The sequence below is a fragment of the Scyliorhinus torazame genome, chromosome 3, assembly GCF_047496885.1.
Source record: "Scyliorhinus torazame isolate Kashiwa2021f chromosome 3, sScyTor2.1, whole genome shotgun sequence".
Classification (NCBI taxonomy): domain Eukaryota; kingdom Metazoa; phylum Chordata; class Chondrichthyes; order Carcharhiniformes; family Scyliorhinidae; genus Scyliorhinus; species Scyliorhinus torazame.
Window position 1 is genome coordinate 264,787,987 of NC_092709.1, and position 27,416 is coordinate 264,815,402.

A 27,416-nucleotide genomic window follows, 5' to 3' on the forward strand; every position below is an offset into this window, starting at 1 on the left:
TTCTTGATGCACACCATGGAGCTGACCCATGGCGTTGGCTCCGTGACCCGGGAAAGCACTCCTTGGTCCTGCAGCATGAATCCCATGCGACTTTACCTATTGTACCGGTCTGCCACGAGGGAGCTTGTCAAATGCCATACTAAAGCCATGTAGATGACATTCATGGCCTTTCCCGTATCAATTAATTTTATCACCTCCTCAAAAACCTCTATCAAATTGGTAAGACATGACCTTCCCGCACAAAACCATGTTGCCTATCACTAACAAGTCCATTAGGCTTCCAAATGTGAATAAATCTTGTCCCTCAGTGTCTTCTCCAACAGCTTCCCCACCCCTGATGTCAGGCTCGCTGGCCTATAATTACCTTGATTATCCCTGCTTCCCTTCTTAAACAAAGGGACAACAGTGGCTATTCTCCAGTCGTCTGGAACCTTGCCTCTGATCAAAGATGATGCAAAGATATCTGTTAAGGACCCAGCTATTTCCTCTCTTGCCTCCCACAGTACCCAGGGATATATCCCACCTGACCCTGGGGACTTGTCTAACTTAATGCATTTTAAGACATCCAACACTTCCTCTTTCATTATGCTGACATGTCCTAGAGTATTCACATACCCATCCCTAACCTTAACATCCGTCATGTCCCTCTTCTTGGTGAATACCTGGACTACAGGGGTTAAATTACGAGGAGAGATTTTTAAATTAGGCCTGTTTTCGCTAGAACATAGAAGATTAAGGGGTGATCTGATCAAAGTATTTAAGATATTAACAGGGAAAGACTAGGGGAAATAGTCTAAAAATTAGGGCTAAACGATTCAAGCGAGATGCTCGGAAGAACTTCACTCAAAGGGTGGTAGAGGATTGGAACTCTCTCCCACAAACAGCAGCTGAAGCTGGAACAGTTGCTAATTTTAAATCTGAGATAGATAGATTTTTGTTGAGCAAAGATATTAAGGGATATGGGCCAAAGGCAGGTATATGGAATTAGGCCACATATCAGCCATGATCTCATTGAATGGTGGGGCAGGCTTGAGGGGCTTAATGGCCTACTCCAATTCCTTTGCTCACTGTTCGACGGTCGTGGAGGGAGTGAATTATATATTTTTTGATTCATTTTCGGATGTGGACATTGCTGGCTGGGCCAACATTTACTGCCCATCCCTAATTGCCCTTCAGAAGATAGTGATCAGCTGCCCTCTTGAACCACTTTATCCCTTTGTGGATGCGGTGCCAATCAAGTGGGTTCCTCTGTCCTGGATGATGCTGAGCTTCTTGAGTGTTGTTAGAGCTGCACTCATCCAGGCAAGTGGAGAGTGTTACATCACAATCTTGTGCCTTGTATATCGTGGACAGGCTTTAGAGCTAGGAGGTGAATTACACACTGCAGGATTCCTAACCTCCAATCTGCTCTTGTAGCCACAGTATTCATGTAGCTAGTCCAGTTCAGTTTCTGGTCAGTGGTAACCTCCAGGATGTTCAGAATGGGGTACTCAGTGATGGTAATGCCGATCAAAGGGAAATGGTTAGGTTCTCTCTTGTAGGAGATGGTCATTGCCTGGCATGAACGCTACTTGTCAGTTGTCTGCCCAAATCTGGATATTATCCAGGTCCTACTGCATTTGGACATGAATTGCTTATGTACCATACACCGAGGTCCCTGTGTTCCTGCACTCTGTTTAGAATTTCTCCATAGTCATCCTGCCAAAATGAATCACCTCACACTTGTTTACATTGAATTTTAGCTGCCACTTGTCTACCCAATCCACCAATAAGTCTTTATCCTTTTTAAATTCAAGACTATCCTCATCACAGCTGAAACATTTTCCACCTGTTCTATCATCCGCAAATGCCCTGCACACTGCAGTCCAGGCCATTAACATATTATCTGGAAGAGCATTGCCACAACACTGACCCCTGGGGAACTTCACTACAAACCTTTCTCCAATCTGAAAAACAATTATTTATCACTGCTCTGTTTCTTGTAACTCAGCCAATTTCTTATCCAAGTGCCTACTTTCACTTTCATTTCATTACTCACAGTTCTATTGTGTGGCACTATATCAAATACCTTTCAAAATCTATTTACATCATAGCAACAATTGTCAAGATTCTCTGTTACTGCCTCAAAAGGTTTTCCTTAAATATCCTGCATTTATCTAATTGTCTACTGATTTTGACCCAAACTATAGGCCGTGATTTAATGGCCACGTTGTGCTAAAGCGAGAACACAACAAGACCATTGAATGGCGGGAGAGGTCAACAATGAGAATCATCCCGGGCGCCGATCTGTTTGCGATCTATCCATTTCCATTAGCGACATCAGGATCTCGCCTTAGCATGGCAAGAAACCAATAATCACCACTTACAGTCAATCTCCATACAATTAACGGGAGCCAACCCCTATCTAATGGCTTCCTGTGATCTAACGGCCTCCCCAGCAAGTGCTCACGCTGGTGCCGATTAGTACTCCTTTTTAAAAACATGAACCTGGCAGAAGAATTGCTGTGAGGACCCGAGGAGGTGAGTAGCCATCTTCATTCACAGGCAAAGAGCCCGGGGATACTGGGGTTGTGGCCCCAATGCTCGGAGGGGGCGAGGGAGCTACCAGGGGGCTAGACTTGGTCAGGTTGGGCCGCTATGGGGGACAGGGGGCAGGGAGCAGGGGTGGGGTCTAATCGCCTGTGTGTCCGCCATACCAACCAACCCCTTGAATGTGTGTATCCGTTCCGGGGGCAACACTAGCCCCTGGCTGTCTGCCCCACGAACACCCATAACATCCACTGACCTCGGAGGCCTCTGGCCATGCGGCAGAAGGCTATTGCTAATTCAGAATTGGCAATCGTAGTTAAGGGAGCACCTCACATTTTCCAAGTGAATCCCTCTGGGTGGGCATGCCATATAACATGCGTGGGTTATCGCCTAGCATCCCAATCACACCTTGATGCCTGGACACTGTGCCCAAATACTGCAGTAAGCAACACCACGGACGCAGCATCCAACATCCGACACCCAGGTGCTGGGCCCCTGCACCATGGCAATTCTGTGACCAGAGGGTGCATGTGTGCACTGGGGAGGGTAACCACTGGTCCAGGTAACGTTACGTGTGACTGTCTGTGGTCCAGTGAGCAGGGCCCCCCCGCTGCGGCTAGGTATGCACGGGCAGGGTGTGTCAGGGGGTGTGTGGAGCAGTGGAGGTTCCCAGGGTGCAGGACATCAGGACATCACTGGTTGTCAGTCTCACACCTTTTCCCAATTCCTTACAGATATTGAACTGTATGGATGATATTTTGGACCCCACGGAACTTGCCCTCGTGGTGCTGCTGGCAGGCCAGGCGGGCAGATGCCGGAGGAGGTGACAGCAGCAGCAGGGTTAACAGAGGCTTAAGGCGGCAGCCCAAGTGCTGGGCCCCGCCCCACACCATGAGGTCCTGGCTGCCCAATAGGCCAGGGAAGGACCCAGAGATGGAGATCCGCGATGGCCCAAGGTGTACAGGCGCCACTGGTCCTTCGAACAGGAGGCTCCGCCTCAACAAGAAGATGGTGGCATGTCCTTGCGGGCTAGCACCACGTGGAGGAGGAGGATACCCGCTCCTAGTGGGCGTCAAGGTCACCGCAGCCCTGAACCTTTCCGCCTCAGATCATTCCAGGACTCGAGTGTGGATTGTGTGGCACCTCACATGCTACAGCCCATAAGTGCATCCGTGAGGTCACCGATGCCCTGTTTGCCCGGGCAGCGAACTATGTCAACTTTGACATGGGCCAAGCCCAACAAGGTGCCGGGTAGCAGGATTCTCCACCTCTAACGGGATGCCCAGGTCGAGGGGTAATAGATGGCACACATGTCGCCTTGCGCTCACTGGGCCGTCTGGGAGGGCCTTACATCAACAGGAAGGGGTTTCACTCCCTGAACATCCAGCTCATGTGTGACCACCACATGGCGATCTTGCACGTGTGTGCATGCTTCCCAGGGAATGTGCATGACAGCTACATCCTGGGGAAGTTGGATATCCCCGGCCTCTTCGAGGAGCACCCCAGGATGGCCAGGTGGCTCTTGGGGGATAAGGGGTACCCGCGTAGGACCTGGCTATTGACGCGAGTACAGAGGCTGGTGACCGATGTGGAGACCTGATACAATGTGGCCCATGTGGCCACCCGGGCTATGATTAAGCGGTGCATCGGACTCTCAGATGCGTCAAGCGCTCAGTGGTGCACTGCAGTACACCTCCCAGAGGGTCGCCCACTTTGTGGCAGTCTGCTGTGCCCTCCACAACCTGGCACAGGAGCAGGGCGAAGTGCGTAGGTGGAGAGGGAGGACTATGTGGCCACCTCCGAGGAGGAGGAGGACCAGGAGGGACTGGAGGAAAGGCGGCAGCGGCAAGAGTTCAGCATGCCCGGAGTGCCAGGGAGGCCCTCATCCTCACCCGCTTCACATAGGACGTGGCCTCGTCAGTCATTCTCCCTTTCTCTACCCCCCTTCCGGCCCCCTCCCTCCCATCCTTCTGCATTCACTCCCTTTCACCATCCTCCCCTCCATCTGCCTCCCCCCTGCCATTTCTCACTCTCCCAGGGTCTGCGTAACATCATTCCAGGGAGCTGGGACTGTGTCGGCACTGTCAGCGGGTCACTGTCGAGGGCAGAGGGGTTGACGATAACCCACAGAGAGCTGAGCGCCAGTGCTCCACAATCTACTGCCTGTCTGCTGAGTGCTCGCTCACGCCCATCACCTGCACGTGGTGTGCGGGAGAGGGAGGAGTGGCAGGAGTCCAAACCCCGATGTCCAGGGAGTTGAGGCATGGGATTGGTGCTCGGCCTGTTAGCGGAAGGAAGCGCCAAAGGCGTCTTGCTGGTCGAGGTGCAGATATTTTAATGGGTTTCACAGAGTGTCCATCACTACCCCACTCTCCCGATGGTGCTTCCCCCTTCTCTATCACTCCCACAATGCACACTTCCCCCCCCCCCCCCCCACCATAGCCCCTAACGCCTCCCCCCCCCCCCCGGCATCTTCTCAATGATCCTCAGCGTGCTTAGCCTTCCGTGCCCTACCACTGAGTCGAGGTGTATCCCCACATCAGAGTTGAAGCAGCCAGTCAAAAATCAAAAAGGGCCACAGTACAGAGATTGCGGAGAACTTAGTGAATGGATTCAGTAAGGCTAAGAAAAATAAAATACAGGGAGAGTGTGCAAAACATGACCAGACAGATGGTCTGAGAAAGCACGGCAGAGAGCAAGGGAAGTCGAGATTAAACTGTATATATTTCAATGCAAGAGGCCTGACGAGCAAGGCAGATGAACCCAGGGCATGGATGGACACATGGGACTGGGATATTATAACTATTACTGAAACATGGCTAAGGGAGGAGTAGGACTGGCAACTCAATGTTCTGGGGTACAGATACTGCAGGAAAGATAGAACAGGAGGAAAGCAAGGAGGGGGAGTTCCGTTTTTGATTATGGAGAATATTACAGAGGGGATATATCCGAGGGTCCGTCCACTGAGTCTATATGGGTGGAACTGAAAAAAAGGAGGGAGAGATCACTTTGATAGGATTGTACTGTAGGCCCCCAAATAGTCAGCGGGAAATTGAGGAGCAAATTTGCAAGGAAATTACAGATAGCTGCATCAGATGGACAAGGTGGTGAAGAAGGCATTCGGCATGCTTGGTTTCATTGGTCAGAACACTGAATACAGGAATTGTGACGTCTTGCTGAAGTTGTACAAGACATTACTGTGGTGATGTGCATCAATGTAAATGCATGTAGGCTAGCTAGACACTAGAGGGAGCACAAGAGACATCACACACACACACACACTCAACCAATAGATCAAGTAGATAGGACAAGACCAATAGACATTCACAATACACAAGGAGGTGACACGACCACAGGGGGGCATTACACCAACCCATATATAAAGGACACCACACACATGATCTGCCTCTTTCCAGTGGAGACAGTCAGTGAGTACAGGCACTGGGTGGATTCAATATTACACCCACCACGTGGATTGCAGCAACTGGTTAGTCAGTCTGGGTAGCTATAGTAGGATTAGCAGTAGTGTCGAACCCAAGTAATACAAGTGTAAATAGTTTAATAAACGTGTTGAAGTTACCTCCACGTCTGAAGCTTCCATTGTCAAGTGCACCACAAGGAAGCCGCTTATGTTTACCTACAACATAATAAATCATGATACCAGGAGTGAACTGTTTCAATCCACATAGCAATACCTCAGCGTACAGTGACAACCAGCAACGATACCCAGGCAAAATGTTCGAGAAGCGGGTTCCGCAGCAGCTCCAGTGCCACGGCGATCTCCGCGAAAACTGGCGGGCATTCCGGCAAAAGTTTGAAATCTTCCTGGTGGCAGCTGAACTAGAAGACCTGGCCGATGCTGAAAGGACAGAGGTTCTCCTCACCATCGCCGGTGCCAGAGCAGAAGAAATCTTTTAAAAATTCAAGTTCTCCAAAGGGCAAAACAGGAGCGACTTCCAGGCAGTCCTGGACAAATTCGGCAAATACTGTGAGTAAAACACACTCCAACAAGCAAGAAAAGGTAAGAGAAGCGCCAGTACTCACCACGATGCCGAGATCCCGGAGCAGAGAACAGTTTTGATCGGCGGCCAACTTGCTAAACGGACTGCACTTGCACAGTTGCGCGAGAAGCGCATAGAACGGGAAGGTCCGTTTGCGCATACGCGCATGCGCAATCACGAAAACGGCCATCGGTAAAGGATGACGCGCATGCGCAATCGCTTCCTACGCGCTACGTCGCATGCGTCATGATGTCAGAGGCCCTGGACCACGCCCATTTAAAGGGGAAACGTCCCAAATCAAAGAAAAAATCTTTTAAAGCTGTAAAACAACCTTCCTTCACCTGGAATGACAGCACAATGCCTCAAATTGAACCAGGAAAAAAAGTAACCTCCGAAGAACCCTGCAACAAGCAGTTACCTACGCTCAAACCGATGATTCCGACCTTGAATACTTCGATACCGACCTTTACATTTTCTCTGGACCTCGCGAGCCCAATGCCAGCTCCGACGCAAACAGTGATGAAGACTATGACTCGGATGAACCTTTTACCTTGGGAGGCTTCCCCAGTACCAAATCCGAACCGCAACTAGACATGTTGCACATTGGCGACCCCCATACTGAATCCGACGCAGACACGGATTCGTTTTTCGGATTTGAGGATCTTCAGCCCAGCAGATATGACATCCCAACTCGTGAGTGCAGGATGACGCTGCAGCCTGAAATTAAGAGACAGAGAGCGGTACACGCCCACAGAGAGCTGCCTGCTGCCACACAGAGCGTGGTCCACACACCGCTCAGGGTTCCCGACTCTACGAAAGAAGACACGCAAGACTCCACGCCGCAGTCCTTGCATGAACAAGTGACTCCAGTGTCACAAACCGCCACAGCCATCTCGTGGACAGACTCCACAATTGCAGAAACGCAAGACTCCAGAGCGCAGTCCTTGCACGAACAAGAAGTGACTCCAGTGTCACAAGCCTCCACAGCGAGCTTGTGGACTCCACGATAGAAGAAACGCAAGACTCCAGAGCACAGTCCTTGTACACACAAGACGTGACTCCAGTGTCACAAGCCTCCGCAGCGAGCTCGGGGACAGCCTGCACGATAGAAGCAACGCAAGACTCCGACGTGCCGTCCTTGCAGGAACAAGACCATGAGGGTCTAGCAACCTCCTCTGACCAACTAGCGGCAGACGATGCAACTCTGCCATGCTCAAGTAAACAGCAAGAAGACTATGACAGTCTACCACGCTCCAGTGCACAGCAGGAAGACCATGACGGTCTATCATGCTACAGTGAAGAACAAAGCGACGATGACAGTCCAAGTCCAAATGAAGGACAACAGCAAGACAATGACAGTCCACCCACATTGTTTGCACCACCAGATGAAGACTCTGACAATTTACCCAACCCAAGTGAACAACAAGCAGCTACTGAGGCTCTACCCACGGTATGTGAGACGATTGACGACAGCATCCCACTTCCCATGCAAGATGTGCAAAGTGACAGACCTCAGCTAGTGTGTACAGAGGCACTCGACGATCACTGTGAGACCGCTGGTGACTCCGGTGACACCACGATACTTCCACCCTCATTCGCTCGAACCTCTCCACTAGTCAATGCATTCCTGCATGTTCCGACTCCAGACGTGCAGCTTCAAGAAATCTCAGCTGACTCAAGTGAACCTGCTAAGACTCCGGACGGGGAGAATCAATAAACCAACACTGACTCAGTTAAAACAGACCAGACTCCAGATGGGGAGCAACCAAACAGCGACTCTGATTCACGTAAGCCGGACTTTACTCCAGACATGGAGTGCCGCAACCTCAGTGATGGCACGCTCAGGGTGACAGCAGATGCCACAACGACAGGAGATGGATCACTTAACAATTACACTGGGTCAGTAATAACAAGCAGTGGTTACAGTCCAAGAGGAATACACCAATATTCACCACAGCTATATCCACACATTTTTTCCACACCAGCAGTGCAGCCAATGACAGCTCATGCTGGACAAACCCAGTATTCAGGCATGCAGCAGCCAGCAGTCTATGCAGCATATTCTCAAACAGACCAGCACTACAAATTGCCCACTGATGGAATCAAGACTGGAGGACTACCGCAAGCGCAATCTGCACTAGTCTGGATGCCTTAGTTACAGCCCAGGATTTGCTGCACCCCAGCCTGGCCAGACGACATATTCCTATCAGATGCAAGGTTCTAGTTTCACACCATCACCAGGTATTTATGCGAGCAGCAATTCTGTTTCCAATTCGACAAGCTTCAACGGTTCTCAGCAGGATCACCCTTCCAGCACAACATGTGGCCAGAACCAGTCTGTACAGTCTTATCCAACTTCAACATATGGCACATCCATGACCTCAAATGATACTGTTGGTGGTACCTCTTCAATGTCAACACCTTATCAGCTACAAAATGCTATCTGACAGCACCATCACAAACATCGAAAAAAGAAAGGGACTCCAAATCAGACAGCGAAGTGATTTGACCACTTCTTGGTTCCTGTGGCACAGGGACGTTGATGGCGTTCAGAATCAAGAGAGACATTTGACCATGATGATTGATGGTTTATGGACTCACACAAATGATTTGGACTTACTGTTTAATCACTGTTCCCATGACTTGTATATACCTTACCTTATCTACATGTTCTTTGTTCAATTTTCTCAAAGTGTGCAGAAAATATGTAACATATAAAAAAGGGGGGATGTGATGATGTGCATCAATGTAAATACATGTAGGCTAGCTAGACACTAGAGGGAGCACAAGAGACATCACACACACACACTCAACCAATAGATCAAGTAGATAGGACACGACCAATAGACATTCACGATACACAAGGAGGTGACACGACTACAGGGGGGCATTACACCAACCCATATATAAAGGACACCACACACATGATGGACTCTTTCCAGTGGAGACAGTAAGTGAATAGAGACACAGGGTTGATTCAATATTATACCCACCACGTGGATTGTAGCAACTGGTTAGTCAGTCTGGGTAGCTATAGTAGGATTAGCAGTAGTGTCGAACCCGAGTAATACAAGTGTAAATAGTTTAATAAACGTGTTGAAGTTATCTCCACGTCTGAACCTTCCTTTTCAAGTGCACCAGAAGGAAGCCGCTCATGTTATACCTACCACATAACAAATCAATTACTAAAGCCACACTTGGAATACTGTGTGCCGTTCTGATCAACCTGTTATAGAAAGAATATTATTAAACTGGAAAGAATGCAGAAAAGATTTACTAGAATGCTACCGGGACTTTCATAGAATTCATAGAATTTACAGTGCTGAAGGAGGCCATTCGGCCCATTGAGTCTGCACCTGCTCTTGGAAAGAGCACCCTACCCAAGCTCACACCTCCACCCTATCCCCATAACCCAGTAACCCCACCCAACACTAAGGGCAATTTTGGACACCAAGGGCAATTTTGCATGGCCAATCCACCTAACCTGCACATCTTTGGACTGTGGGAGGAAACCGGAGCACCCGGAGGAAACCCACGCACACACGGGGAGGATGTGCAGACTCCGCACAGACAGTGACCCAAGCCGGAATCGAACCTGGGACGCTGGAGCTGTGAAGCAATTGTGCTGTCCACAATGCTACCGTGCTGTCCTAATGATGGACTTGATGGTTTGAGTTATAAGGAGGGGCTGGATAGACTGGAACTTTTTTCCCTGGAGCGTAGGAGGCTTGGGGATGATCTTATAGAGATCTATAAAATAATGAGGGGCATAGATAAGGTAGATAGTCAACATCTTTTCCCAGAGGTAGGGGAATCTAAAACGAGAGGGCATAGGTTTAAGGTGAGAGGGGAGAGATACAAAAGCACCCAGACGTGCGGCTGCCCTGTAGCTGACCCTCCTGAACCCTCGGGGGAACAGGGCATCCTGTCTGGCTTACACCGCGTCCAACAGTCGTCCTAGGTCGGCATCACCAAAGCGTAGGGCTCGTCACAGTGGCAGCATGGCTGCGAGCAGAGTGGGGTGGGCTGTGCAGGGGTGGTTTAACGGCTGCTGTCATTGTTAGCGGGGGGCTGGCGAGCCCGGTCCCGGTGAATCAGCCAGCAAACCATGATTTGCGGCGTGAATCCCGTCTGGCCTTGTTAAGTGAGCCAATTAACGTTTTATAGCAGTGATGGCCTCGCTGGGTAGAGCTCGCGGTATTTCCTGCCCGCTGCCACACGTAGAAACCTTTCCATTAAATCGGGCCCACAAATTAGTGACTTTTCATTTTTTAAAAACATATTTTTACTGAGATTTTAACGACGTTTTAAAAAGTTTTCAAAAAAACAGACCCCCTCCATACAATCACATATAAGAGGAATAATCCCCTCTACCCCCTTCCCCCACACCAATATCAACTAACATCCCCCCCCTGACTCTCCCACCCCCAACTATTCAAATATTTTATTGGTTTTGCCTTTTATGTTACATATTTTTAAGGTTTTAGTTATCTGCATGTGACAGCACTCCTTCGAAAACTGGAGAGGGAGGTGTTACATGCAGTGTACTCAGCTAACTCGCCTCTATCGCTGTCCCCTTTTTGAATCTGTGCATTGTCTCAGCTCGTCCGCCAGTTTTACTTACATGTTTCAATCTGGGGTTTTGGGGGGGGGGTTGGGGCGGTGGGAGGGGTTGTGCTCCTTCCCATACAGGGTCAGTTAGATCTGTGCTTGCTCCCATTCTGATCTGGGGCCTCTTAATCTTGCTGACGCGTCCTCTCTTTGTGGCCTTGTTCTCAGCCTCCCATTGTCTGCTTCGGCGGTTTCCGTCCCACCTTCCGTTCCCCCCCCCACCTTCTATTCTCTCCCCATTCTTTGATGCTTTTGTGCCCCTCGGCGGAGCCAACCCCCACCACTCTGTTGGCTGTGGCTTCAAACAGGTCCTGGAACAAATTGGTGAATGGCTTCCACGTCTTGTAGAAGCCCTCTTCTGACCCATGGTTGGCAAATTAGATTTTCTCCAGGTGGAGAAAGTCCGGCAGTCGGACAGCCAGTCTGCAGCTTTGGGTGGTGCTGCTGATCGCCAGCTGAGCAGGATTCTTCAGCAGGCGATTAGGGAGGCAAAGACCAGGGTATCAACCCCCCTCCCCATGAATAGTTCTGGCTGGTCTGATACCCCAAGACTGTCACTTTCGGGGTTTGCTCCACCCTCACCCCCACAACCATGAACATTGCATCAAGAAGGCTGCCCAGAACCTGACAAGTCTAGGGCCTCTCTGGCAATGTTCACATTTGTCCTCCACCTCCAAGAACCTGCGCCTCCCTACGCTCTGAGTACCACAGGCTTTGCCTTGCACAAGTGGAGGTGTAGTTGGCACTTTTCAGTGCTTTGGTCCAGAGTCCCACCCTATTTGTGTCCCTAGTCCTTCCTCTTATTTTTCCTGTGTCTTATCCAGTAGGGAGAGTGCCCCCTCTAACAGTCGCCCATACAGGTCCCCACAGTTCCCCACACCTAAGTCTCCCGCATCCAACAGTTCCTCTAACATAGGGTGTGTTGGTGTCCGTGGGTATGATGTCGTCTCCTCCGGAGGATGTTTTTGACTTGTAAGTGTTGCAGTTCATTCCCGTTGGGCAGTTGCAACCTTTCCGTCAGTTCCTCTAACATTGCTAATCTGTCGTCTGTGTAGAAGTCCCTAACTGTCAGTGTTCCCCGTCCTGTCTCCGCCTCTTAAAGGTGATGCCATCCTGGCTGGTGCAAACCTGTGGTTTCTCCGGATGTGGGCCATGGTGGACATTTTGGTCAGACCAAAGTGTTGTCTCATTTGGTTCCAGGTCCGGAGTATGGCTACTACCACTGGGCTTGTTGAGTGTTTGACTGGAGTGGGGGGGGGAAGAGTTGCAGTTGTGGTGAGGGCTTGGAGGGATGTCCCTATGCAGGAACTCTCATCCATCCTCATCCATTCTGCCTCTTGTTCCTTCACCCATCTCCTCCCTGTGTGGCCACCCAGTGGTAGTATTGTAGGTTGAGAGGACCAGGCCTCGCATACTTCTTTTTCTTTGTAGGACCCCAAAAGGGGATCCTTGGATTCGTTGTGCACCCCCCCCCCCCCCCCCCCCCACACACACACACAAACACCATGATCATTTTTCCCACTGAGTTGAAGAAGGCCTTGGGGATGTAGATCTGAACAGGAAGAGGAACCTGGGCAGTATGTTCATCTTGATTCTCCCACTAGGGAGAGTGGGAGTGTGTCCCACCTCTGCAGGTCCTTTTTAACTTCCTCTGCCAGACTAGTCAGGTTCCATTTGTTCATCTGTGTCTAGTTGTGGGCAATTTGGATCCCCAGGTAATGGAATTTTCTTTGGGCTTGCTTGAACGGCAGCTCCTCCAGCTCTGCCCCTGTCCCTTTTGAGTTCACCGGGAAGGTTGCACTCTTGCTCAGGTTGAGTTTGTAATCCAGAAAGGCACCAAACTCTTTCACGAGCTTCATGATCCCTTCCATGCTGCCTTGTGGATCTGAGACGTACAGGAGCAACTCATCCAACGAGTGAAACTCCATGCTCTCTGTCCCCTCTATGGGCCTGCTTCCAATTTTTTGCCGTTCTGAAGGCGATAGCCAGCGGCTCAACTGCCTGGACGAACAGGAGCGGGGACAGCGGGTAACCCTGCCCCTGTGCAGCTGGAAGTACTTAGAGCTGGTAGTGTTAGTCCATATGCTCACTATGGGGGCGTTGTACAGGAGTCTCACCCAGGAAGTGAACCCTGTTCCCAGCCAAAACCGCTGCAGTACCTCAATGAAGTACTTCCACTCAACTCTGTCAAAGGCTTTTTCTGCATCCATGGAGTTGATCACCTCTGGTGTGCTCTCCCCGGATAGGGTCAAGATCACGTTCAGCAGGGGCCTGATTTTCGCTATTAGCTGTCTACCCTTGACAAAGCCCATCTGGTATTCTGCGCCCACCTCTAGTATGCAGTTCTCTAGTCATCTTCCAGGATTTTTGCCAGTACTTTTGCGCCCACATTGAGCAGCGAGATGGATCTGTAGGATCCACATTCGGTCGGGTCTTTGTCTTTCTCGGGTATCAGCGAGATAGTGGCTTGTGCTAGTGTTGGAGGCAAAGTCTGCAAACATCACCTGCAGGTCCGGTGCCAGGGCTGCTGCAAATCGTTTGTCAAAGAACGCCAGGAATCTGTCTGGTCCCGGTCCCTTCCTCGCCTGGGGTTAATGCTCTCCATGACTTTTCCCAGTTCGAGCGGTGCTTCCAGCTCCCTCCTCCTATCTTCCCCCACGACTGGCATGACCAGTCCATCGAGGAACTGCTTCATCCAGAGTCCCCTTTGGGGGATTGCGAGGTGTACAGTCCCCGGTAGAAGGTCTTAAATGTTTTCTTGACCTTTTCCCACTCCGTTACCAGTCTGCCGTGGTTATCCCTAACCTGTGTTATTTCGCTCGTGGCTGCCTGCTTTATGAGCTGGTGAATCAGCAGGTGGCTGGCTTTCTCTCAGTGCTCGAAGAAGGTCCCCCGTCTGGCCGAATTGGTGTACTGCTTTCCTGGTGGATAGCAGGTTAAAGTCCATTTGCAGCTTTTCCCTCTCCGCCAGAAGCTCGACAGTCAGGGCCTTGGAGTATTGGTGGTCCACCTCTGGTATGGAGTCGACCAGATGTTACCTAGCTGCGCTCTCTTCCCTGCCTTTGCGAGCTTTGTATGCAAAGATCTCACCCCTGATCACAGCCTTCAGCACCTCCCAGAACATGGAGGGTGAGACCTCGCCATTCTGGTCGTTGGTAGTGTACCCATCATTGGCCTGTGATATTTTCTTGCAGAAAGCCTTGTCGGCCAGGAGGGCCGTGTCCAACCTCTATTGGGGTTGTTGGGCACGGCCTGTCTCCAACCTCACGTCCATGCAGTGTGGACTGTGGTCGGGGATTACGATCGCAGAGTATTCCACTCTTACTGTCCCTGGAAGCACCGCTTTCCCCACCACAAAGAAGTCGATATGGGTGTAGACCCTATGGGTGGGATTCTCCATTTCTGAGACTGAGTGTTGACCCTGGCACAGGATTCATGGAAATCAACGACAGCAAAACCAGCACCGCTACTGTTGAGGGGCTATCACCGGTGCCACGTGGAACACAATCGATTCCAATGAGAAACGGTGCCGGATTCGGTGGTTTTGTGATTGACACTCAGGAGGCTGACATGCTGAAGCCGCATATACACCCTGCACTCCCCACACACACCATCCCAGCTAACAAGACGGCAGCAAGGAGAGCAGCTCCATCAACGCTGGGCTGGATGCCCTGCTGGGTGCGGTGGAGAAGAAGCAGAAGACCCTGTACTCCGGCCCGGGAAGGAGGCTGCCATTCGTCGTGCCTGGACGCAGATGGCAGAGGCGGTCAGACCGGCCAGGAATGCTGGAAAAAACTGCATAACCTCCTCAGGGCAGCAAGGGTGAGTAGGCAGTAGGAGAAGGCTGCCAATAACCATTGGGAGTGGGATAAAACTGGAAGGGGACTGCCGGACCTGCGGCCCCTGACCGTGGCAGAGCAGAGGGCCCTAGTCGAGGCCGGCGGCCCGGAGGAAAGGGAATTCGCTGGGATGCAGTTCAGCTGCTGGCGAGGAAGTGAGATCCTGCTGAGTTGTGGTTCTCCAGCCACCTCACACTTTCCTCACCCCCACAGCATGCTCACCCCCACCCTCACACCCCCATCACGTCCATATCACCATCACCCCACCCTCACCCCAACACCACTCTTACCCCCACACCACCCGCACCATCACTGCAACACCATCCTCAACCCCACCCTAAACGATCCTCACCACCCCTGCACCCCAACAACCCTCTCTCCCCACCCCCGCATCCCCACTGACCGCGGTCTAATCATGCGTCTCGTCTTGTGAATTGCAGGACCTGCTGGAGATGGGGCAAGTCCATCCAGTGTCCCCCGCCCCCACCCCCACCCCCAGCCAGTGCCACAGCCAGAGGCCCTACCCACCCCCCCACCGAGAGCCGAGCACTGGTGAGGAGAGCAGCTCAGACGGCAGCCCTTGACCTGAGACCCAGGAGCTCGACTCTGAGGATGACATTGACTTCCCGTCACAACTGTCTCCAACTCCCTCCACCATCCCAGAGACACTCACTTCAGTTGGGCACATTAGTGACGAGGCTCCTGGGACATTATCTGGTGCGCACCACACAGCTGATCCGGTACAGTAGGTGGAGGTAGGAACTCCCGAGGGCGCGGACCTTCGGAGGGCGGGCCAACCCCAGGGACTAGCTGAGGTCCAGACGGGTTTCTGGAACGGACAGTCCCATTGATTGTGGAGATGTTGTCGCAGAGCCAGGGACTACATGAAGGGTTGTCGGCAAGCATCCAGAAGGAGGAGTCCAACTGCTTGCAGGAGCAGGAGGTGGTGCCGATCATGCGTGCCACCCAGCCAACACTGCATGGGTGGCATCCACGATGGCGGCATTGGGGGCGCCGATTTTGGCTATGGATCAGCGTGTCGAAGGCCTTGGGCATTCCATGCAGGCACTGGCCGAGGCCCAGGACAAGGTTGCCACCTCACAGGCATCCATGTGCCAGAGCCACCTGGACATTTCAGCGGCGCTTCTGAGCATGGCCCAGTCACAGCGGGTCATGGCTGGGAACGTGGGCGGCAATGCCCACCACTGGCCAATGTGGCGCAGACACAGAGGGAGGTGGCCCAGTCCCAGAGGGAGATAACACAGTTACTGGCTGATGTGATACAAACCCAGAAGGTGGTGGCACAGTCAGAGTGTGATGTGACAAAGTCCCAGTTGAAGATGGTCCATTCGCTGTGCTCCATGGCCTCCAGCATACAGACCCTGGTCGCAGCCAGAGCAGGACTCCAGGGCTGGCGTGCCAGGTGGTGAGGGACACTGAGCGGCTATCTCCGCTTGCAACCCCGTCCCCTGGTGTAGCCCGGGGGCCATCGGGCACCCTGAGGGAGCATGGTGATGAGATCCATGCCGGTGACTCCCGCAGGGTAGGTGCCGCTACACCGTGGACCCCCCCCACTGTAGAGGGTGCCATCTCTGCTACTCCACTACTGGGCCGATATCTGGGGTTTGAGTATCTGTGTGTGTCTCTCTCCAGCTGGCACTGAAACTTCAGAGGCCAGGGGATGCCGCACTGGGACACCTCCGCGGGAGAGAGCACTGAATCAAGCCTGCCGTTTATCCCTAACCGGAAGCCTGAGGCTTATATCACACAGATATCCAGACCCCCACCAATGCCCAGGTGATTCTCTCTCTTGCCGGTGGTGCAACACCCACCCGGTTCCTACTTCGCTGGAGTAGCTTTCCCAAGAGAGAGAATAGGACACTGCTGTTTATTACCTAACCAGCAGCCTGTCCTGAGTGAATCGTTCAAGATGACCCTAGATTCTCGAACCCGGAATTAAGGTGAGGAATATCTTAACAATGACTTGGTCAGAGATCGCTGGTGAGAGATTGAAGAATTTAAACGACTCCAATTATCAGCAAATCAAGGTTTATTGCAAAACCCAGGTCAAAATCATCAAACAGAAGAAATTATAATAAAATCTTAAACTCTAACACAAACTAAGTCTATTCAGAAAGTACTATAACGGACACAACGTAAAATCTTATTGTTACACAGTTTTAGCAATGACACAGAACACAAATCAAGTCCCCTTCCCCAAAGCCTCAACCACTATCAAGGTCAAGGGAGTTTCGCAAGCTGCTGCAGGGTACTTACAGTCACAGGCTGCAGGAGGTCAAGTCAAAGGTGGAGAGGTCAAGCCAAGAGCCCCTCAATCGAAACACAGCCCCTTTTATATCCGTTTTACCTGGCTTTTTCCTGTGTTCGGCCAGCCCCTTTTGCATTGAATCCATAAGGTTTAAAGTTCCCGCTGGTCCTGCCCCCTTTGAGCCGGTCAGACCTGTCAAGATAGGAGTACCTCCCCTAGGTCCGCCTCCAGTCTGCCTTTTGAGATAACGAGTTTGAGCTCCCTTGTGAAGATTTTCAAAGTCTTCCATCTGCTCTGGAGATCGCTGCTATGTTGATGGGGTGTTGATTGGATTCTGCTCTGGTGGAGGCATAGTCATTTACATCTGCATGGGGCTATGACCATCCCGTTGTCCTGCTTGCAGGCAGGCCCCTTGTGTATTCCCGTGCCCCTTTGTCTGTGTTTTAATCTTATCTAGTTGTCTGGCTCCTTCTTCCTTGTAGCTCCTGGGGGGGGTTTGTAAATACCTATGCCCCTACTCGGCTCAGCGGACCAAGCCTGCTGGGAAATTTGGTTACGTTCCCTTGGCTGAAAAGTGTCCAGTTTACAGTCTCTGGGTTTTATCCTTGGGCAGTCCAAAAAGGGCCGAATTGCCCGAAAACCTTACACCACCCCCCCCCACACACTCCTGGGCCTGGCGCATCTGGTGTGCAGCAGGCAGACTAGGGAGGCACCACACCACCTGGGACACCCGAGTGCAGCCGGGCCCATCCAGGCCTGGTGGTCTCTGAAGTCGGCCGCCAACGGGGACCTGGTCGCAGGGCGGGAATCACAGCAGGCCGCCTCCATTCCTGCTGTACCATTTGGGGAACCATCTAGACGTAGTGTTAGGACCCGTAAGGCCAGAAAGTTAGACACCAGTTAAATTGGCACAGGTGCAGGGCACAGTTTAGTTATAGGGACTAGGGCACAGACTGTATATACATTATCACATTAAACACCTGTTCACACTGTTCCAACCTGTCTCGGTGCTCTGTCAGATGGGTGTGAGGGGTGTGCTGGTCAGAGAGAGAGTCCAGGGGGGTGGAATGGACGGACGTTGTGGGTGGCATGTGGTCTCCACCCTCCCCCACCCTACAACACGCACCCCCCTCCCCCTTCCGACCGTCCCCACCACCATCACCCCAGGGATCCAATGGGACCATGTGATGGACTGGCCAGCTCGCATGCAGGGACCACCCAGGTGGACGGTGGAAAGTGCTACCGTGGGCAGGAATCAGACATTGTCATATGATGCAGAGCACCAGAGCTCATCACAGAGCGGGTTGTCATCATCCTCCATCCCATGGACCAGACCCGATGTTACTGCCAATCCAGGGTCCACACCCTGTAATGTGGCAGGTATGTATTATGGAGGGGGCGCATGCGGTGGGGAAGGGGGGGGCGGAGGATGGTGGTGGTGGTGACCAGGAGGGGAAGGGGGGTGCGGGGTTGGATGCAGTGCCCCTGGCGAGTGTCCGTGCCCCTGGCCAGTGTCCCCCCCCCAGTCAGTGAACCTGGAGCCGATCAGAGCGGCCCGTGAACTTTGGCCCTGGCGCACACGCCATGCAACCTCCCGTACCTGCCTGGGCCCCACGTCCTGCCCCTCCTCATCCTCCCCCACATCCTCATCGTCGGACCAAGACTGGCGTTCCACCTCCTCCTCCAGCACTTTACCCTTCTGCTGCGTGATGTGGAGGACACAGCAGGCCGCCACGATGCGGGCGACCCTCTCGGAATCATATTTGAGCGCCTCTCCAGAGTTTAAAAAAAAATATTTTTATTGAAATATTTGTACATTTTTATAACAAAAACAGAAAAGGAACAATAGGCGTTAAACATTAACATAGTGCAAAAATAGATATTTCCCCGAACGGCTGTCTTCACAGACCACCGAAAATAACAAAAAACAGACACAGAACTAACCCCCCACCCCGCTCGGAATGCTGCTACTGCCGACATTTTAAATTAAATTTCCCCAAGAAAGTCGACAAACAGCTGTCACCTCCGAGTGAACCCTAACATTGACCCTCTTAAGGGAAACTTTATTTTCTCAAGACTGAGAAACCCAGCCATGTCACTAACCCAGGTCTCTACACTCGGGAGCTTCGAGTCCCTCCACATTAACAAGATCCGTCTCCGGGCTACCAGGGAGGCAAAGGCCAGAACGTCGGCCTCTTTCGCCCCCTGAACTCCCGGGTCTTCCGACACTCCAAAGATCGCCACCTCTGGACTCGGCACCACCTGCGGACCTACCACCTTGGACATTGCCTTGGCAAACCCCTGCCAGAACTCCTCAAGCTTCGGGCATGCCCAAAACATATGGACATGGTTTGCTGGGCTCCCCGCACACCTCGTACATCTGTCTTCTACCCTGAAAAACTTGCTCACCCTTGCCGGCGTCATGTATGCCCGGTGGGCCACCTTAAACTGGATTAGACTGAGCCTAGCTCATGATGAGGAGGAATTGACCCTACTTAGCACTTCCGCCCACAGACCCGGCTCGAACTCGCCTCCTAACTCCTCCCATGTGCCCTTAAGCTCCTCCATCGGGGATTCCTCCGCCCCCAACAGCTCCTGGTAGATATCCGACACCTTTCCCTCCCCCACCCAGATACCGGACACTACTCTATCTTGTATTCCCCGTGGCGGCAGCAGCGGGAAGGCCACCACCTGTTTCCTCAGGAAGGTTCGCACTTGTAAATATCTAAAGCCGTTCCCTGGCGGCAGTTTAAACTTATCCTCTAGCGCCTGCAGGCTGGGAAAGCTCCCATCTATAAGCAGGTCACCCATCCTCCTAATACCCGCTCTCTGCCAGCTCTGGAACCTGCCGTCCATCATACCCGGCAAGAACCTGTGGTTATTACATATCAGGGTCCAAACCGACGCTCCCTCCACCTTCGTGTCTCATCCACTGCCCCCAGGTCTTCAGTGCTGCCACCACCACTGGACTTCTGTAGCGGGCCGGCGAGAACGGCAGAGGAGCCGTTACCAGCGCTCCCAAACTGGTGCCTTTGCATGGCGCCGCCTCCAACCGCTCCCATGCCGACCCCCCCCACAATACCCACTTCCTGATCATGGCTATATTGGCCGCCCAGTAGTAGTTGCAAAAGTTCGGCAACGCCAGCCCACCCTCCCCCCCCCCCCGACTGCATTCCAGCAGCACTCTCTTCACTCGCGGGGTCTTGTTCGCCCACACAAATCCCGAGATAATCTTATTAACCCGCTTGAAAAAGGCTTTAGGGATGAAGATGGGAAGGCACTGGAATACAAATAAGAACCTGGGGAGGACCATCATTTTGGCCTCTCCAGAGTTATCCAGACACCTGAACCGCATCTTCAGGTTGCCGATCACACCCCTGGTCTCTGCAAGGGCGTTGTTGTAGTGGGTCTCCGCGTCGGCCTGTGCCCTCTAGATAGGCATCATCAGCCATAATTGCATGGATAACCCCTGTCACCCAGACCAACTCCCCAGCCGGGTGGCGTCTCAAACATGCCAGGAATTGTCGAGTGTGCCAGGATGATGGCGTCATGCACGCTGCCCAGGTATTGGGTGCACGTGTGCATGGTGCACAGCCGATGGTCACATATCAGCTGCATGTTCATTGAGTGGAACACCTTTCAGTTTGTGTAGAGCGGCCTGTGATCTGCAGGTGCCTGTAGGGCAACATGCACCCCATCAATCATCACCCTCTGGACCTGCGCATGTCGAAGATGGCGACGAACCCCGCTACCCGGGCATCCTGGTGGGCTTGGTCCTCATTGAAAAGGATGTATTGAGCCACCTGGGCATATGGAGCCTCCGTGATGGCACGGATGTACCTGTTCATTGAGGTCTGTGAGATCCCGGACAGTCCCGACTTGACGCCTGGAAGGACCCTGTGGCGTAAACGTTCGGGGTGACCATCACCTTGAAGGCCACTGGGAGCGGGTGTCCTCCCCCAAAACCCCACGGTGCCACATATGCCATGATTTGGCAGAAATGTAGTACCGTCTCCCTGCTCAGCTGGAGTCTTGGATGGCATGCCTGGTCCGGCAGGTCCTCGCATTACAGGCACTGCTGGTACACACAAGGCCTCATGCAGCGCCTCCATGGCACTTCTTCCTCCTCGGCCTGTTGGACGGTCGGCTCTCCATCCTGGGTGGCTGCCTCCTGTTCCTCTGGAGCACGCTCCGCAGCTGCAGCTTCCGCCTCCTCGAGCAGCGCCAGCTCGTACTGCCACAGAGCATCCATCAGGGCTGCGGCAACTAAGAGGAAGGCCTCCATTGCTGGCTGAATCCCAATATACATTTTCTGCAGGGGGTGAAAGGCTGACATGTTAGCATGGTGCGTATCCCCGTGCCCAACCAAGTCCACCGGGCACCACTTGTGTGTCTAAGGAAGACTGGAAGATTATCACTAGTGCCTCTGCAATTTCTACTCTTGCCTCCCTCGGTACCCTTGATGCATCTCATCCAGGCTTAATACCGTATAAATTTTAATAATCATAATAATAATCATTATTATTGTCACAAGTTGGCTTACATTAACGTTGCAATGAAGTTACTGTGAAAAGCCCCTAATCGCCACATTCCGGCATCTGTTCGGGTGCACTGAGGGAAAATTCAGAATGTCTAAATTACTTAACAAGCACGCCTTTCAGAACTTGTGGGATGAAACTGGAGCACCCAGAGGAAACCCACGCAGACACGGAGAATGTGCACACTCCGCACAGACAGTGACCTAAGCCGGGAATCGAACCTGGGACCCTGGCGCTTTGAAGCAACAGTGCTAACCACTGTACTACCGTGCCACCCAAAGTTAAGGTGGCCTTTCTAACAACACTTCCTTCTCAATTGTAAACTGATGGTTCAGCCTGGGTAGCATCCTCTTCCTTTGTAAAGACATATACAAAGTCCTCATTTAGTACCCCAACTATTGCTCCTGCCTGAAAGTGCAAGTCTCCTTTTTTATCCCTAATCGGCCCTAATCTTTCTTTTAGCACCCTTTTAAAATTTACATGTTTGTGTGCTTGGGATTCACTTTTATGTTAGCTGCCAGTCACTTTTCATGCACCCTCCTTGCTTTTCTTATTAGTTTGTGCACCTCTCCTCTGTTACTTCTACATTCGGCCTGATCCTCCATTGTATTTTCTGTCTAAGATCTGTCATTTGTGCACGTCTCCCTTTTCATCTTCACCTCTGGTTTCTTCTCTCTGAACCACACTCTCACCTTTAGTTTCCCCACTTATCTATTCTTGGTTACCTTTCTTCACCTTTTCTGGGATGGCTTCCTGATTCTTGGAATTTGTCACATGGCAAGGGCTGGCATGAGAATACAAAAAAAGATGCTCAACTGCAGGAGCCCCACCTTTATAAGGTACATACAATTACATTTGCAGATGTCATATGATCGGTGCTCTGTGGGTATGTGTCATGTGATAGGTGTCCCATAATCAAGTTTCTATGAATTTCTCTAACCTGAATTTCTCTAAGGCTGAGGTTGGATTGGACTTTCATGCGTTGCACGACTCAACTAATAACTGGTTAAAATTGCTGACCCAGCAAATACAATCCTGGTTGTATTGTCATTGTGGCTTGAGGTATCATCATTTACTATTTCGAAGAATCTGTACATTAACATCAGATCATTGTTTTCCAGCCTCACCATTTTGTTTCCGAGACACCAACTCCATAAGGGGACTTTTTTGGTTCCCTGCCCATGTATTTGACAGGGTTTGGGGTGGGTACATGAAAGAAAAATAGTTTCTTGCCCACCACCTTCCCTTCCACCGCTAAACTTTCTCCCATGTTACAGTGCGCAGTAAAGCCTCACTTGAGTAAACGGCAGCACGGTAGCATTGTGGATAGCACAATTGCTTCACAGCTCCAGGGTCCCAGGTTCGATTCCGGCTTGTGTCACTGTCTGTGCGGAGTCTGCACATCCTCCCCGTGTGTGCGTGGGTTTCCTCCGGGTGCTCCGGTTTCCTCCCACAGTCCAAAGATGTGCAGGTCAGGTGGATTGGCCATGCTAAATTGCCCTTAGTGTCCAAAATTGCCCTTAGTGTTGGGTGGGGTTACTGGGTTCTGGGGATAGGGTGAAGGTGTTGACCTTGGGTAGGGTGCTCTTTCCAAGAGCCGGTGCAGACTCGATGGGCCAAATGGCCTACTTCTGCACTGTAAATTCTATGAAATGAAATGTGGGGCTGGATTCTCTGATCCTGCAGCTATGTCGGCAGGATGCACCTGGTTTTACGACCAGAAAGACAGCGGCGCCCCGCACCGATCCTCCGTACTATGGGGGGCTATCAGCCACGCAGCGTAAAGCCCCCGGCTTTACCTGCGGATATGCTGGAAAATGGCCGGGTCCGTGGCTGCACATGGCGGCGGCCACGCACAGACCCAGTCTGCCAAAAACTGCACCCCCTGTAACCAGCCTCGCCACCTCTGGACCCCGCCAAAGCCCCCCCTGCCAGCTGAATGGCTCCCCTCCCACTGTGGTGGCACTGGACACACGAGCGACGATCTCGGCCCATCGGGGGAGGGCCTCAGGTGATGTCCTGAGGCTGTTCATTAGGCGTACCCCCGATTCCGGCGTAAACAGAATCCAGAACGTGAACTCTCTCGCCACAGATGCTGCCTGGCCTGCCGAGGTTTCCGAGCATTTTCTGTTATTTCAGATTTCCAGCAACTGCTGTATTTTGCTTTTATATTAAGGCCCCCGCCCACTGTTGGGCCTATTGAGGCCCTTAAATTGCCTTGGGCGGGATTCTCCATCCCGGCAGCCCCGCGCTGTCAATCCTGGGGCGCTGCCGGTGGAGCGGAGAATCCCACCCCTGACCTTTCAGCCCACGTACACCCTTCTGGGGACTGCTTTGTGTTTGCAGCAATGGCCAGTCCTCTGAGGTGTGGCGCGTCGTTATTTCCTGGAAACGCTCGCTTCGCCGCGGTACTTTCCCAGTCACAGGTTTCCATGACAGTCTTGCTCAATAGCCCGGTGCATAAATTGAACCTTCACTTCGCACTGAGCTGACTGAGTGGAACTGCTGCTCCTGCGGACGGCTGGACTGGTTCGATCCCAAGTGAAATAGCAGGAAAAGTTGATGAAGCCACTCACCCGGACAAGCTTCAAAGGGTCAGAGCGTCAGGATTTCCCCGCAGGTCAGTACACTTTGCACCTCAGAAAGATTCTAATCTAATCCCATATCTGGCGTTTACGGCAGACTGGGACTGGGACTGGGCTATGCTCCCGGCGTTTTAAATGTTTCCTTTAAAGGAGTTTAGATTCCATTCCTAGTATTGTAACTCCTGAAGGTATACTTACTATAAGTTTTTCCTCTCTGTTATACTTCTCTGTATTTATTAATCCGAAGACTTTTATTTCTGAAGAGTGATAAAGATTACATAACGTTTTCAGTGGAGTATCTCAGGGTAGCGGGGCAGTGTTTAAAAACATTTATTTTATTCCAAAACATATTAAAAAAACGGAACATAAATAATGTGGGGAACATTCTCCCCAGCTCACAATTTTGCAGTTTTTTCTTTTTTACCCCCCCCCCCCTCCCCCCAATGAACAATTCCTCAAACATGGTCATGAACAATCCCAACCATGTCTCAAAGCCCTCCGCTGATCCCCTCAATTCAAACATATCTTCTCCAGCCAGAGGATGACGTATAGGTTCCTTAGCCAGGCTGCCACCCCTGTCGACCGCCATTCCAGCAGAATTCTTTGCCGGACAACCAGAGAGGCGAAGGCCACAACATCTGCCTTCCTCCCCTCCATCAGCTCCGGCATTTCCGATATGCCAGATGCAATAGTTATTCTTGGCGGAAGTTTTACTCTGCATACAATCTGCATGTCACCAGACTGATGCCAGTCATGGGTAACAAAAGTAGAAAAACATATACAAGTCTTCTGTAATGAAATCCTATGAACACAATATTGTATTTTAGGGTCAAACATGGTAACAATGATGTGTTTGTTCTAGATCGAAAAGTCATAAAGGAGTTGGCACTGGAATTGAGGAAGATGGGAGATTGCCTGCACCTGAGACATTTAATACTCAACTCTCTCCAAGCTGAGCAAAGTCAGAAGAAAAATGTCAAAACAAGCAAGAAAAAATGTTAAAAGGTTTAAAAAGATCATTTTATGACTGATTTATGGGAAAATAATGGATTGATGCCATTCTTGATGCTCGAGAGAAAGATGGACAGTCAGATTCTTGGTATGTTCAAACTTGTGAGACAACAAACAGAGCCGTGAGTGGTTCCAGAGGAAAATCCGATTCAAAAGAGCAATGCAAAACACTTAAGATACTGTTTTACAACTTGCTGTTAAATAGTAAAACTTAATTGTAAAATTGAGTCAATTTCTACACATGTGGGGTCTGGGCTTAAATGAAAATGTGTGGATACGGTGTTAAGACCTTTAAATAACCCAGGAGACTATAACATTAACACCAGTACAAAACGTATTGTAAAGTTGAGAGTTGGTGAATACATGATCAGTATTCATGTAAAGTGAAAGATGCTTTAAAATGTGAAACCATCTTTATGTATAATGCATAAGCTGCATTGCATTCATATTTCACTTAATGTAGGGAGTACTTGATTTGTTGCAAACTAATTTTGATTGCTATAACATCATCTGATGATTATATACCTTGGCACGAAGTTGTCTTCAGAACTTAGAAATTGTCAATGCATTAACTTACATAAAATAAAATTGACAATTCATATGATTACTTCACACTCTACTGCTTTCCATTAAGAAAATACTGTTAAGGGCAGAATCATAGAATTTACAATGCAGAATGAGGCCATTCAGCCCATCGAGTCTGCACCGGCCTTTGGAAAGAGCACCACACCTCCACCCTATCCCAGTAACCCCACCTAATCATTTTGGACATTAAGGGCAATTTAGCATTGCCAATCCACCTCATCTGCATATCTTTGGACTGTGGGAGGAAACCAGAGCACCCGGAGGAAACCCACGCAGACACTGGGAGAATGTGCAGACTCCGCACAGATAGTGACCCAAGCTGGGAATCGAACCTGGGACCCTGGCAAAAGTGCTACCATGCCCCCCATCTTTTTCACTGAAAATAATTTAGAATTTGGGGCATTTCCAGGTCCCAGCACTACAATGGATGGCAGGGCACCCACTAGGGTGATCTTCCTGTAAATGGTGAATTAAAAGTCTCTGGGTCCACCATCGAATTAAGGATGAAGGGTGGGTTCCTGTGGCTACAGGCCACTCAGAGAACCACAACCTTGGAAGAGCAAGTGGAACGGGGTCGGGTGGGGATGCTGCTACTGCCAGAGGAGGAACCACAAAGTGCCCCATCTTGAGGAGTCCCCGAAGGAGGTATTGATGGCTGCCACTCCAGTCGAGTGGGGGTTGATGGATGGAGGTCTCACAGATACCCACCCATCTGCCTGAAAGCTGCAGCCAGACAGCTGCTGGCAGTAGCCTTGAGTGTGGGAACACCAATGTGCCCACAAATGGCCATTTGATTATACATTGGTTACGTACTGCTGCTGGGTGGATACCCTCTGCCGGCGGTGACCCACCCAGAGGCTGACGCTAATATCTCTGACACTTCCCTGCACCCCCCCCCCCCCCCCCCCCCCCCACCTCAACAATTCCTGCCTTTTAGTCCAGTAGGCCTCGGCAAGTTTCGAAGGATCAGCCTTAAGTACAATCATCACAGGCTCATACTTCACTTTCCAGATAGTTCGCCACCCAGAAACTTGTCTGGTTAACACAGAACTATACAGCACAGTACAGGCCCTGGCCCTCGATGTTTTGCCGAACTAGTCTGAAACGAAGATCAAATCAACCTACTCCCAATCATTCTAGTGCACTCCATATGCCTATCCAATAACCGCTTGAAAGTTCCTAGTGTCCGACTCCACTACTATAGCTGGGAGTGCATTCCACGCCCCAACCACTCTCTGAGTAAACAACCTACCTCTGATATCCCTCCTATATCTTCCACCATGAACATACTCATTATGCCCAGCTACATCCACCCGAGGAAAAAAATCGCTGAACGTCCACTCTATCTTATACTCCTCAATTAATTCACCTCTCATCCTCCTTCGCTCCAATGAGAAAAGCCCTAGCTCCCTCAACCTTTCCTCATAAGACCTACCCTCCAATCCAGG

At 51.2% G+C, this 27,416-nt stretch overlaps 1 long non-coding RNA gene across 1 annotated transcript; it reads left to right on the forward strand.

Annotated features, from left to right (window-relative positions):
* Positions 1-23,765: 23,765 nt before the first annotated feature.
* On the forward strand, positions 23,766-25,990 carry LOC140409096 (uncharacterized). Its single transcript, XR_011940279.1, has 2 exons — positions 23,766-24,407; positions 25,235-25,990. It is a non-coding gene; the product is annotated as an uncharacterized lncRNA (long non-coding RNA).
* Positions 25,991-27,416: the final 1,426 nt, after the last annotated feature.